The following is a 13786-nucleotide window of genomic DNA, read 5'->3' as shown; positions in this document are numbered from 1 at the left end:
ATAGATCAGTAGAACGTTCCGACCGTTGTTTAAAGAGACTTGGTGACTACGTTGAAAAATAGTGTCAATTATCTGCGTCAGTTCGAAGTGTTGTCCAACATTTGAGAGGGGCAATTGGCCACGTATGTTAATTTTTTAGGGAAAAGTTATGACGGGGACAAAAGGAAGAGCTTTAGTTTCTTCTTCATTGCAACAGGACACTGAGCAGCGTGCAGTGTAGCTTGTTCCGAAGGCGGATAACGGCAGTCGAGAAGGAGCTAGAACAAGAGACAAGTGAGACCTTACGTAGCGATTGCGGTCTGAAGGCCGAAACTTAATGTGTGATACGAGGCGCTCGCTGAAGAGCCAATGGAGTAAACAGCGTATTGTAGTCACATAACTTGTCCGCCAGCTACCACCGTAACTGCGCGTACCAAGCACTGACGTTGTCAAATCTGCAACTGATTCAGACGTAACACGCACAAGTAGGATTTTGAGTACAGGTACTGTGTAGGATTGCATCTCGGTAGTGGGGGTATTTATCTGTACACCGCGGGCATGTGATGTGCGTCGGTCTTATTTTTGCCATACTCGTTGTAGGTAGCTCAACCACAAAGTGATACACACTGCAAGTGCCACTCAATCATGACGGAATGGCGCCATGCTGTAGCTCCCACACACGCTTCTCCCGCACTGCCATTACTCTGCACGACTCACGAGCTGCAAGATCTTCGATAAGTCCCACAATGAAACCACACACTGGCGTGCCATCTAGATACGGTTTCCCATCGCCGCACGTCTCGCGTCAGAATGTCTTTTATGGCGACCTTTATGGCGTTATATGCTGACGAGATTCTTTCGTTTCCTTTCTGCTCTAAGACGTACAAGCTGAAGATCCAGTTTTAAAAAAAGCTTCCATCAGCATATAAGTTGATCACTTCTACAACACGACTTATTCCACTCGTTATCTTTTAAGGACAACATTTACTTCAGCTGCCTTACACTCACGATGAAACTGAGACCTGTTTCGTGTTTGATTATTAAAGCGACTTGCTGAAGTCTGCTGGTGGCGTATTTCTCCGTCCGCTTCAATGTAGTTGTAAATTATAACATTCTACAAGGCCTTATATCTGGAAGCTCACGATTAATGAGACAAAGGCAGACAACGTCACTAATCACCTGAATCGCGTATACTCTAAGCGAAAGGAAATCAGAAATAATCACCGATTGATCAAGTAGTAATGTTTGCAACAAGTAGCTAATCGCCCATATACCAGACATGTTCAATGGGCTACACGTAAGGCGAACGTTCAGGACAGAGAACCAATGGTACCCCTCATTCATGGGAGAAGGATTGCACTTCCTTGCCACATGAGTCCAGACATTGCCCTCTCCAAATATTTTTTTGTTTATTTATCTAATCTGATCTGATTAGCGCCCTCTGGTTCACTCTTACATTATATCAGGGTTTCACACATACAGCACCTTTTTATAACATTGTTTCCTAAGAAACAACCATTGTAATACGACAAATAGTATTATAATTATTTGAGTGTCTGAAGTGGCAATGCGGGTAAATAATTCTGACCATGAACTAACAAAGTTAATACTGGCAATACTTGTACTACTTTTGCTACCGCTAATAGTGATAATACGAGGGTTAGAACTTTAATACTGGCAACTATTTATTCGCAACCTATACAAAAGAGTTACATGTTTGCACATGTTACTGTCCTTCAAAGTAGTCACCAGCGTTGTGTAGAACCCGTTGCCAGCGATGTGGAAGGTGTAGTATACCGTTAGCAGAGCCTGTTCTGTTGATGGGTCTAAAGTGATGGTGATTCTCATGTACGACTGTGATGGTGTTATGCTAACGAATTACGTTCCTCCATGGCAGACCGTCAGTGCACAGTATTACTGTTCGTTTTTGAAGCATGACCTGCGACCAGCTTTGCGAAAGAAACGGCGTCACTTTATGTGCAACCCACCAATCATTTTTCACGACAATGCGCGGGCGCATACAGCGCAAGCTGTGTCTGCTCTGTTCGGTCGATGGGAGTGGGAAGTAATGTACCATCCACAATACTCCCCGTACTTAAGTCCTTGTGCCTTTGATTTCATTCCAATGATGAAGGAACCACTTAATGGCATTCGCTTCAGTAATGTTCCAGAGATTCGACAGGCAGTAGACTGAACCATTCGCATCATTAACAGAACAGGCCCTGCTAACAGGGCCCCTCCGCATCGCTGGCAACGGGTGCTACACAACGCTGGTGACTACTTTGAAGGACAGTAACAGGTGCAAACATGTAACTCTTTTGTATCGTTTGCGAATAAATAGTTGCCACTATTAAAGTTCTAACCCCCGTAGTAATAATAATGGCAGTAACAACAATAATGATAGTGGCAGATAAGAAAAGAATTCACAGGTATACTAGACAGATGTTTCCTGATATAGCAGAAATTGAAGGAAACCGCACCAGCTAAGAATACTGAGAAAAGAGGTGGATCTGGTTGGGAAGAAAGATGTACGAGGGTAACGAGTGTTTACAGGGGCAATGGAATATTTATTGTTGCTTCAGTAGATATGTCATTGACCGTCTTCTGAAGCTGCGGATGTTATTCAGTTCTCTTTTTGAGCAGGTAATGGAGAAGTGCTGATGGCTTCTTGCATATTGAAGTTTACTCAGTCCAATTTATATTTTCATCTACTGTAACTCCTAGACTCTTTGCTGAAGGAGAGAAGTTGATATTTACCCAATTTAGGGGTAAAGACGGTAGATATTCCCAATATTTCTGGCTAATGTGCCTAGAATGACCAACCAGTACCGCTTAGGTTTTGGATGGGTTGATTTTTAATCCTTTATTCTGCGTCCATTTTCATAGCGCACACAGGTAGGTACAGTATTGAGATTCTCATAGTAGTCTTGCGTCCTAGATGTAACTGGAGGTCATGAGTGTACCCTATGCCGGCCGGAGTGGCCGACCGGTTCTAGGCGCTACACACTGGAACCGCGCGACCGCTACGGTCGCAGGTTCGAATCCTGCCTCGGGCATGGATGTGTGTGATGTCCTTAGGTTAGTTAGGTTTAAGCAGTTCTAAGTTCTAGGAGACTGATGACCTCAGCAGTTAAGTCCCATAGTGCTCAGAGCCATTTGAACCAATCGGTGTACCCTTTTTGCAGTAGCACAAAACTGATGGTACATCATTTACTAACAACGAAAAGAATGTAGAACCTAGCACCGAACCATAAGGGATGCCTGATATCTGCCTCCATTGCGACTTTATGCACCCTGGCGTGACGCATTGCTGGCAAGACGTCAGGTATGAGAGAAACCATTGTATTGCACTTAGCGTGAAATTTAGGCTGCTAAATTTGGAAAGGAAGATGTCGAAGTCAACAGTTTCAAAGACTTTGCTGAAGTCTAAGACGCACATGATAGTCACCTCTTTCGCGTCCATGCCATCAGAACAACTAGCAATACTTCTCTGATGTAACGCTTACTGGTTAGACTGCTCTCAATATGTGGAATTACGTCGTGTACATAATGATCTTTCAGAGCATCAAACTTCGCGATTGCTAACTAACGCCGTTCAAAAGTGCCGGAAACCAAATTGCGGTTACTGTGTGACGCTTAAAGCCGTTTTCGCACCCAAACAACTCACATGAGCAATGCATTAATTGTAATCATACATAGAAGTATGTTTACCCTTTCGGCAGGACGACTGTCTTGTGGTTTTCAGTCCACACTGGTGTCCATAATTAAAGCAACAAACCGCTGTTTCCCCGTCCTGTGTTTAATTCACGATGTAATCACACAAACTGCCAAGACGTCCGTACGATCGACGGCATTTCAGTCAACGGAAAACCACGCCAACGTTGACGTCAGGGCACCTATCAAAGGGAGTAGTGTTTGTCGGGTAGTCCCACATTCACAATCGCTGTGTACACAGTCACGAACGGTGCAGTATGGCACAGAACAACGCCTACCAGACTCTCTGCGGTGGAGGGCCATAGGAAGATTGGAAGCAGGAAAATCGTAAACTCATGTGGCCCGATAGCTTAACGTGAGTCGTTCTGTTGTTTCTCGGATGTGGCGAAGGTGGCCCTCTGAAGACCAGGGCAGGACCGAACACGTGCGACACCAGAAAGAGAAGATCGTTATTTGTCTGAAAGGGCACGACGGTTCTTAGTGCTGCGTGGCAACTGGCGTCGGACCTCGCCAAAATCCACTGGACGTGTTGTATCGAGGCAAACTGTAGGGAAGGCTTCGACAGAGTGGCCTTTATTGTCGGAGACTTGCTGAATGTGAGCCTCTGACGCGTCTTCACAGAAGGGGACATCTAGAGTGGAGTCGTCAACATGCCACCTGTACAGTCGAAGAGTTGGCCAATGCTCTTTTCACAGATGAGTCTTGAGAGTGATTCTTGATAGATTCGCTTCTGAAGGGAATGCTGAACACGATTTCGAGACCAGATCATTGTGGAAAGAGACCGATAACGAGTATGATCGCTAATGGCGTGGGCAGGGATTGTGTTGACCACTCGAGCATCTCTTCATGAAATTTTACGGTGAATCGAAAAGGTTTAACTGCTTTCCGGTACCGTGACGAGCTTTTAGGACTTCATGTACGGTTGTTGCGAGGTGCTGTGCTCCCAGACTTCGTACTGATGAGCGATAATGCTCGACCTCATAGAGAACAAGTGGTGTTTTCTTGGAAACGGAAGATACTGCACGCACGGCGCGGCCTGTTCGCTCTCCCGATTTGAATACCATAGAACAAATCTGGGATGCACTAGGGAGACAGATTGCATCACTCCAACATCCACGAACCACACTAAGAGATTTGCGAGCAACTCCGCGGGAAGAATGGGCGTTATTGCCTCAACATGACATTGATGACGTTATTCACAGCATGCTCCGTCGTTTCCTGGACTCTATTACTACCAGAGATGATCACACCCCTATAGTGAGCACATTAACCAGTTGTCAGAAAGTGTGTGTGCAAAGCTGTTGAGTTGCAAAAAACGAAGAACATTTTCGTCTACTGTTCTGCATTTTCCAGTCGTTTACGTTCTGTATTCTTTATGTTGTTTCTACTTTTAATCCACCTGTCTATACTATTTTGTGGAAAAATAAACGCAAAGTTGCAAAATTTCCGTTTGTTGCTTTAATTTTGGACACCAGTGTAGTCTGATGCAGATTTCCATGCGTCTATCAAGAGCGATCTTCTCCATATCTACAAAATACGTCCACCTGAACTTGCTTAATGTAATCAAGAGGTGGTCTCCCTCTACATTTTATGTCTCCCCCAGATACACATACTCCCCTCCGTTGCGAAATCCTGCCCTTTTGTCAGACTGCGACATTAATTTCTTTTCTCCCCTTTTTGATTTAGTACCTCTTCATTAGACATTCAATGCACTCATCTAATGCGCATCACCAAATTTCAAAAGATTCTATTCTCCCCTGTTCTGTACTGTTTAACGTCCATATTTCATTCCCATATCAGGATAGACTCCAAAGAAATGCTTGCAGAAGAACCTTCCTAATACTTAAAATTACACTGATCAACCAGAACATTATGACCACCTACCTAAGAGCCAGTATGTGCACCTTTGGCACGGATAACAAAGGCGACGCGTCGTAGCATGGAAACAGTGAGGCCTTGGTAGGTCGCTGGAAGGAGTTGGCACCACATCTGCACAAACAAGTCACGTAATTCTCGCAAATTCCGAGGAGGAGAGCGATGAGCTCTGTCGCCACGTGTAATCACATCACAGATGTGTTCGATCGGGTTCAGATCTGGCGAGTTTGGGGCCAGCATATCAATTGGAACTCGCCAGTATGGTTCTAGAAACACAACATCAGGCTCCTGGCCTTGTGACATGCCGCACTATCTTTTTGAAAAATGCCACTATCGTCGGGAAACATGATCGTCATGAAGGGGAGTACGTGGTCTGCAACCAGCGTACTATACTTCTCAGCCATCATGGTGAATTGCACGAGCTCCACTGGACACAAGGATGCCCACGTGAACGATCCTCATAGCATAATGGAGCCGCCACCAGATTGTGTTCGTCCCACAGTACAGGTGTCAAAGAGCTGCTCCTCTGGAAGACGATGGATTCGCGCCCTTCAGCTGCAGTTGCCAGTGTTCGTAGTGTTAACTTTGGCACATGCATGGGACATCGGCTGTGGGTGTCCATCATTAGGAGTGTTCTGTGCACTGCAGGTTCAGACACTCTTGTACTCTGCCCAGCACTAAAGTATGATGCTAGTTTCGCCACAGTTTGCCACCTGTCCTGTTTTATCAGTCTGCCCAGCCTGCGACGTCGGACGTCTGTAATGAGGGATGGACGCCCAACTCCACGACGTCTGGACGTGATTTCACCTCGGTTTCGTCATGTGTTGAAGACACTCACCACGGCACTACCAGAACGCCCAACAAATCGTACAGTTTTCTAAATACTCGCGCCCAGACTCCGGGCTATCGTAATCTGCCCTCGGTCGGACTCAGATAGATCGCGCGCCTTCCCCATTCTACCCACAACGAGCTTTTCTGACTAGCAGTTATTCCTCGCCAGGTCACGGTGCTATCGTCTGGACGTTCTGGCTGAACAGAGTATATTCGATGTTAGCTTTCCTTACTTTTCGTACTACACATTTTACATCGTACTTACTTCGGCTGTCCTCTCTCGTTTTCCTGTCCAAATGGGCGGTTTGTGGGATGAAAGGGACCAGACTGCTACGGTCATCGCCCGCATCTCGTGGTCGTGCGGTAGCGTTCTCGCTTCCCACGCCCGGGTTCCCGGGTTCGATTCCCGGCGGGGTCAGGGATTTTCTCTGCCTCGTGATGGCTGGGTGTTGTGTGCTGTCCTTAGGTTAGTTAGGTTTAAGTAGTTCTAAGTTCTACGGGACTTATGACCACAGCAGTTGAGTCCCATAGTGCTCAGAGCCATTTTTTTTGCTACGGTCATCGGTCTCCTGTCCAAATAACATAACTCATCGACAACCTCAGTGTCTCACTTTCTAATGTAATTCACTCATTATCGGCTGGATTAATTCCCTTACACTCCATTATCCGTCTTTTATGTCTGTTGATTTTCATTTTACGACCTATTTTCAAGTTCCTGTCCTGTCCGTTCAACTGCTCTTCAAGTCCTATCCCGTCTCAGAGAGAATTATCTTGACGGCGGCAAACCTACACGTTTCAACCATTCACTTACTGTATTTTACCCTCAATAACTTCACGATTTCGAAGAGTCTGTTCCACTCAACATTATCAAACGCTTTATCTAAGACGACTAATACTATAAATATCGGTTTACCTTTCTTCGACCCGTTTTCAAAAATAATTTGTAAGGATAGCTTTACCTCGCGTGTTCTGACATTGTCAGGAAATCATATTCTATTACACCAAGTCGGCTTCTACCAGTCGTTCCATCCTTCCACACAGTAGTTACGTTAGTATTTACTAACCGATTAAACTTATGGTTCGACACTCTTTTTCTCACGAATATCTTGATCGAATTTGGTGGATATATGACAACTAATCGGTTACCACTGTTAGTCATCGTGAGAATCAGTATGCTGCCCCGAAAGTAGCACATCAAGTGGTTTTCATTAAACAAAACGTCGTTTTTATGGGAAATTTGGCGTCTTAATATAGGTATTTTGACCACTGGTATCGGCCGAGATAGCTCAATCGTTCAACGTGTCAAAGCGTCCTCCACCTCTTTGAAATTAAGGCGAGAACGTAACTATTATGACTTCAACGTAAATGGCCTGAAATTATTCATGTTTTCACTAAATATTTTGATCTATGGGTGATTATTAACGGCGTCAGACTTCAACTGGTGATACATTAAAAAGTATGGAGGACTTTCATAGCGCAACGAGATATATAGCGGGCAAAGTTATCATCAACATACTCAGACCTCCTAGGATGATCTGAAAGTATGTTTTCATTCTCTCATATAGAGAGAACACGTGCAATGGAGCTGTAAATATAACGTTGTGGAGTCTAAAACCTACGCACGATAAACATCATTTACTCTAGTCTCTTAGAACATATTCAGGATCAGCAGGAATTCTCTAAGTCATCCGCAACACAAATTTACATTATATTTGATGTAAAATGCATACAGAGAAATTAAAACTACTCCTGCTGACGGCAGTTTGTCTGAAGTGCGTCTACGCTGAAGGCAAATTTATTTAATAAATAATTTCAACCAATAACAAGAAAAAGAATAAATGAGCACATGAAAAACCCAGGACATACGTAAAAACGTATAAATTGCTTCAGGGTAAAAAATATGTAAAGAGAATTTAACGAAACTCTGGTTTATTATTCATCGAATAGATAGCTGAATTTAGTAAAAAAGGTTACCTTGCATCAAAAAAACAGAACAAAACGAACCCGATATAATTCCTGATCCTCGTAATAGTGGTAAATAAGTTGAATTGTAATGTTTGCCGTGTCCTAAATTCATGGATGAATAAGTGAAACACCGATATAGATAGTTGAAAGTAGAACAGGTACTCACTCTTTCAGTAACGGATAGAACCTTAGTGACGAAAATAATTTCCTGTATGATGCAGCGTAGAAATAGTCATCGAAATTAAATATTAAGCAAGCTGTAGACTTAGAGCCACGGAAAGTGTGGGCAGCATCCATGCAATTTGCCTAGCGTAGGCAGTCCCGGAGAAGCAAGTGTGCTTGTTCTTACAGGCCACATGAGTACACTAGTTCAAATCTCTCCTGCGCTGACACAGGACTGGTCAGTCAGCTACCATCTTCAAAGTCTAGCGTGTAGACAATCTTTCACTATGTAGGCAAACACTGTAACATTCTTAGCGGATGAAACCCGGGTGTAGTGTCTTTGCATTTCGCCAGCAATTATAACTCACATTTAGGTAGATGGTGTGGAAGACGCTTCCTAATGAATAACTTTCAAATGGCTGTCTTCAGACAGTGCTGATAAATAAGTTAAACAGTGTTCTCATATCTGATCTTCGTGAATTGGCTCATGGAAGCTATCAGTCATAAATTCTATTACATCGCTACAAATGAAATGAGGCTGCGACTTTTAACCAATGTTAGCAAATTTTAAGCATAATTTCTAAAACAGGAACTAGAAGTGAAAACTTGAACCTCAAAACGACTATTGGTGGTCTAAATATAAGTAAATTGGTATGAAATGAGGTTAATTGTTGCAAGTAATTTTATAGTATACTCAGAATTATGTGTTATGCCACGTCAGACAAACTTTTAATATTTGTGAATTTGCGTTATTAGGAACAAATAAATTTCAGTCAAAACAACTGATCAGACGTCTAAGATACAGTGTCTACCTATTCAAAAATCACTCATATGACTATAAAGCGCCATTTGTCGTTGATGAAGTACGCTGGTGCGTGCTTTGAAATCTTCACAACTTTAATCAGTTATTGTTGTTGTAGTTTTTTGCACTTGCTCCTGTTTGTATTTAGTCAGACATTCCTAGTGGATATTTGCTGTAGTTGCTCATCAAAGGTAATTTTGTGGCTTCTAAAACATGCGAATATGAGTGATTTAGAAAAAAACTAGTTGGTAAAATTGGTCTTTCATTCTGAGTTTGGCCTCAATGGAAGATGACGAGTCATTATATCAGCATTCTTCAAACTCTTATAGTCTCTGTGTCCCATATTTGTTGGTATGCAGATACTGTTGGTGAGATTCTTACATTATTAGATTCTTACGTTTATGTACCCAAATAAATATACATTTCGCTTTATTTTTTAGTTATAATGAAAAAATGTCTTATCTGAAACACCCTGCATACATTCCGTCAAGCCATTGTATAGTGCCTGGTGCAGGTACATTGTACCAGTATTATGAATTTTGATTCCTATTCGATACACGTATTGGGCGAAGGAAAAATACTGCTTAGCCCAAATCCCTCTCTTAGCAGTGACCCCCAAGTCTCCACCTCGATTCTTTAATGAGCCGAACTTGCGTGTAGAAAACAGCTTCAGATGTCTGATTACTTTGCAAAAAAGTTGATGGGTTAAATGTCTGACGAAACGTTCAGCTTTAAGAAAATCTAGTTTATCATGGCTCCTCAATGTCTGCAATGTCATTTCTCCTGAACTATGTGTCGTGCAGTGATATAATTTAGCAGGAAGATTCGGTGGTATATGTGGATATTACCTGCAAAATATGTTTCGAAACTTTTTCCTGTGATTACTTTTTGGGGAGTATCACCGAGAAAAACTTTCCTAAAGGTTTTTAATTATCCGTTAAGTTTGTCGGAAGTCTCAAATACGGAATGAATATAGTTTGGGTAACTCGTGCGCATGAGTTATGCTGTCTCAAGACATGTACGCAGTTTATAACATTGAAGTTGACTTATAGAGTTAAAATTTTAATGCAAGATCGAACCTCTTAATGAGCAGCTCATGACAGAATTTAAAATTTTTAAATTCGGTCAATAATCAAGTGAAGTATTGAAAATCAAATTCTTGAAACTTCCTGGCAGATTAAAACTGTGTGCCGGACCAAGACTCGAACTCGGGACCTTTGCTTTTCGCGGGCAAGTGCTCTACCAACTGAGCTACCCAAGCACGACTCACGCCCCGTCCTCACAGCTTTATTTCTGCCAGTACCTCGTCTCCTACCTTCCAAACTTTGCAGAAGCTCTCCTGCGGACCTTGCAGAACTAGCACACAGTTTTAACCTGCTAGGAAGTTTCATATCAGCGCACACTCCGCTGCAGAGTGAAAATCTCATTCTGGAATCAAATTCTTGTTGCCCCTGCAAACTGTTAGATAGCCAACTGTAACTGGGACTAGGCTTTTTAATATCACAGATAAGTGTGATTTATTACTGTGACGTTAGTGTTGTTGTTAATTGTGTGAGAGAGGTGGCAGGTTCCGATTCTGCGCTCTGGCTTACAGTGTAATCCTCTCTAATCATCTACACTCCTGGAAATTGAAATAAGAACACCGTGAATTCATTGTCCCAGGAAGGGGAAACTTTATTGACACATTCCTGGGGTCAGATACATCACATGATCACACTGACAGAACCACAGGCACATAGACACAGGCAACAGAGCATGCACAATGTCGGCACTAGTACAGTGTATATCCACCTTTCGCAGCAATGCAGGCTGCTATTCTCCCATGGAGACGATCGTAGAGATGCTGGATGTAGTCCTGTGGAACGGCTTGCCATGCCATTTCCACCTGGCGCCTCAGTTGGACCAGCGTTCGTGCTGGACGTGCAGACCGCGTGAGACGACGCTTCATCCAGTCCCAAACATGCTCAATGGGGGACAGATCCGGAGATCTTGCTGGCCAGGGTAGTTGACTTACACCTTCTAGAGCACGTTGGGTGGCACGGGATACATGCGGACGTGCATTGTCCTGGGAAGTGGCGGTGCGATCCCCTACGGCACTGCGTAGGATCCTACGGTCTTGGCGTGCATCCGTGCGTCGCTGCGGTCCGGTCCCAGGTCGACGGTCACGTGCACCTTCCGCCGACCACTGGCGACAACATCGATGTACTGTGGAGACCTCACGCCCCACGTGTTGAGCAATTCGGCGGTACGTCCACCCGGCCTCCCGCATGCCCACTATACGCCCTCGCTCAAAGTCCGTCAACTGCACATACGGTTCACGTCCACGCTGTCGCGGCATGCTACCAGTGTTAAAGACTGCGATGGAGCTCCGTATGCCACGGCAAACTGGCTGACACTGACGGCGGCGGTGCACAAATGCTGCGCAGCTAGCGCCATTCGACGGCCAACACCGCGGTTCCTGGTGTGTCCGCTGTGCCGTGCGTGTGATCATTGCTTGTACAGCCCTCTCGCAGTGTCCGGAGCAAGTATGGTGGGTCTGACACACCGGTGTCAATGTGTTCTTTTTTCCATTTCCAGGAGTGTAGTTTAACGTACCCTTTCTAACAGTTGGATCACCATCAAAAATGTCACATGCACTTACTCCGTGAGACACTGCATACAATTTGCGAAAGTATGAGACTATGCCAGCTATGGCTGAGTCTAAAGACCATCTGCCCTATGCCACCATTTCTGCTCCCCTTGCCGGTCAAATAGTGGCAAAGGAAGTTTCTTCGGCCTCGCATGTTTCGATCCAGCTACCTCCAGGTCGAGCACCGTCCCAGAATTGTGTGCCAGCGACCTAGACTATAGAGGCGGATTAAAAGGCAGGGGTAACCAGCAGATAAATGCTTTTATCTGAGCACAAAAATGTGAATATGCTCATGGTTAAAAGACTGACAGGAAAGTAGGGTATTAGCTGCCTTATTCTACCTTACACAGCATCTTAAAAACTTTTGCAAAAGAATTTGGCATGCGAAAATTTTCGTGCTTTTTTCAGTGCACAACTCGCTCCACGAACTGTAACTCGCACTCACCCAACACTCCATCGCTGTAAGTTGCTCATCTCATCCACTCCCATTTGCTCATTGTCACTCACACATTCAGCCTAACTCATTGTCATTATCTCTTTGTGACTTTGTGCCACAGTCTAACTCATTCTGTCATTCAACTATTGTCTTGTCCCACTCTCACTGTCTCCCTCTTGCTCTCTCTTACTTCTACTGTCTTATTTATTTCTCTTCACTGCTGCTGTCTCTTGTCAGTGTCACAATCTCTCTCCTCCTTGTTGTCACTGGCAGATACTCTGTCTCTTAACATCACTGCCTTTCACCTACTTACACTTTCTCCTTCTCTTTATTCCTGTCCCCTTGGCAACCTGTCCTTTACTCCTTTCCTAGGACTATTCTGTCACTATCAACTATGTTCCACTAGCACTGTGTCCCATTCTTTCTCTCACACTGCCATTTTCTCCCACGCATTTCCTATACCGCAACTTTCGTCTACGATCTTTCACTGTTTATTACTTTTCCATCTCTTTCCCACAGCCACTGTTTCCTTCTTTTTCATCATAAAAAAGCGAGGAATAGATTCGCTTGCCAAATTTTTGGGGAACATTTTTGAAGGAACTGAGTAAGGTAGAATGAGGCAGCTGGTATACCACTTTGCAGTCAGTTTTTTAAACAGCGTCAAATTCAGCGTTTCGTTTAGATGAAGAAAAATTATTAGTTTCTCTATGATAATGATAATTATATATATGAAGACAGTAACTGTTCTCGAAAGAACAGATTACTGTTGTTGACCATGCAGCTTTTCCCTGGAATAAATGATGACTAACTGAAACCCTCAGCTGCCGACAGGTGTTGTTGATATACCTCGATGAGGACAGCTGAAAATGTGTGCCCCGACCGGGACTCGAACCCGGGATCTCCTGCTTATATGGCAGACGCTCTATCCATCTGAGCCACCGAGGACACAGATGAATAGCGCGACTGCGGGGATTTATCCCCTGCACGCCTCCCGTGAGACTCACATTCCCAACTGTCCACAATTCTACATATGTAATGCACTTTATAGACAGTTGGGAATGTGAGTCTCACGGGAGGCGTGCAAGGGATAAGTCCCTGCAGTCGCGCTATTCATCTGTGTCCTCGGTGGCTCAGACGGATAGAGCGTCTGCCACGTAAGCAGGAGATCCCGGGTTCGAGTCCCGGTCGGGGCACACATTTTCAGCTGTCCTCATCGAGGTATATCAACAACACCTGTCGGCAGCTTAGGGTTTCAGTTAGTCATCATTTATTCCAGGGAAAAGCTGCACGGTCAACAACAGTAATCTGTTCTTTCGAGAACAGTTACTGTCTTCATATATATAGTTAAAGGCTACCCAGCCATTCACCTTCGTCTGTGCGAATGCGCACAGGT

The 13786-nt window shown here is 44.2% G+C and overlaps 2 non-coding genes across 2 annotated transcripts; one reads left to right on the top strand and one right to left on the bottom strand.

Annotated features, from left to right (window-relative positions):
* Nucleotides 1-13264: 13264 nt before the first annotated feature.
* On the bottom strand, nucleotides 13265-13338 carry Trnai-uau (transfer RNA isoleucine (anticodon UAU)). The gene has a single exon. It is a non-coding gene; the product is annotated as a tRNA-Ile (tRNA).
* A 174-nt stretch (nucleotides 13339-13512) lies between these two features.
* On the top strand, nucleotides 13513-13586 carry Trnat-cgu (transfer RNA threonine (anticodon CGU)). The gene has a single exon. It is a non-coding gene; the product is annotated as a tRNA-Thr (tRNA).
* The last annotated feature ends 200 nt before the right edge of the window (nucleotides 13587-13786 follow it).

This window comes from Schistocerca nitens, chromosome 9 (assembly GCF_023898315.1).
Source record: "Schistocerca nitens isolate TAMUIC-IGC-003100 chromosome 9, iqSchNite1.1, whole genome shotgun sequence".
Lineage (NCBI taxonomy): Eukaryota > Metazoa > Arthropoda > Insecta > Orthoptera > Acrididae > Schistocerca > Schistocerca nitens.
This window is presented reverse-complemented; position numbering and strand designations above follow the sequence as displayed.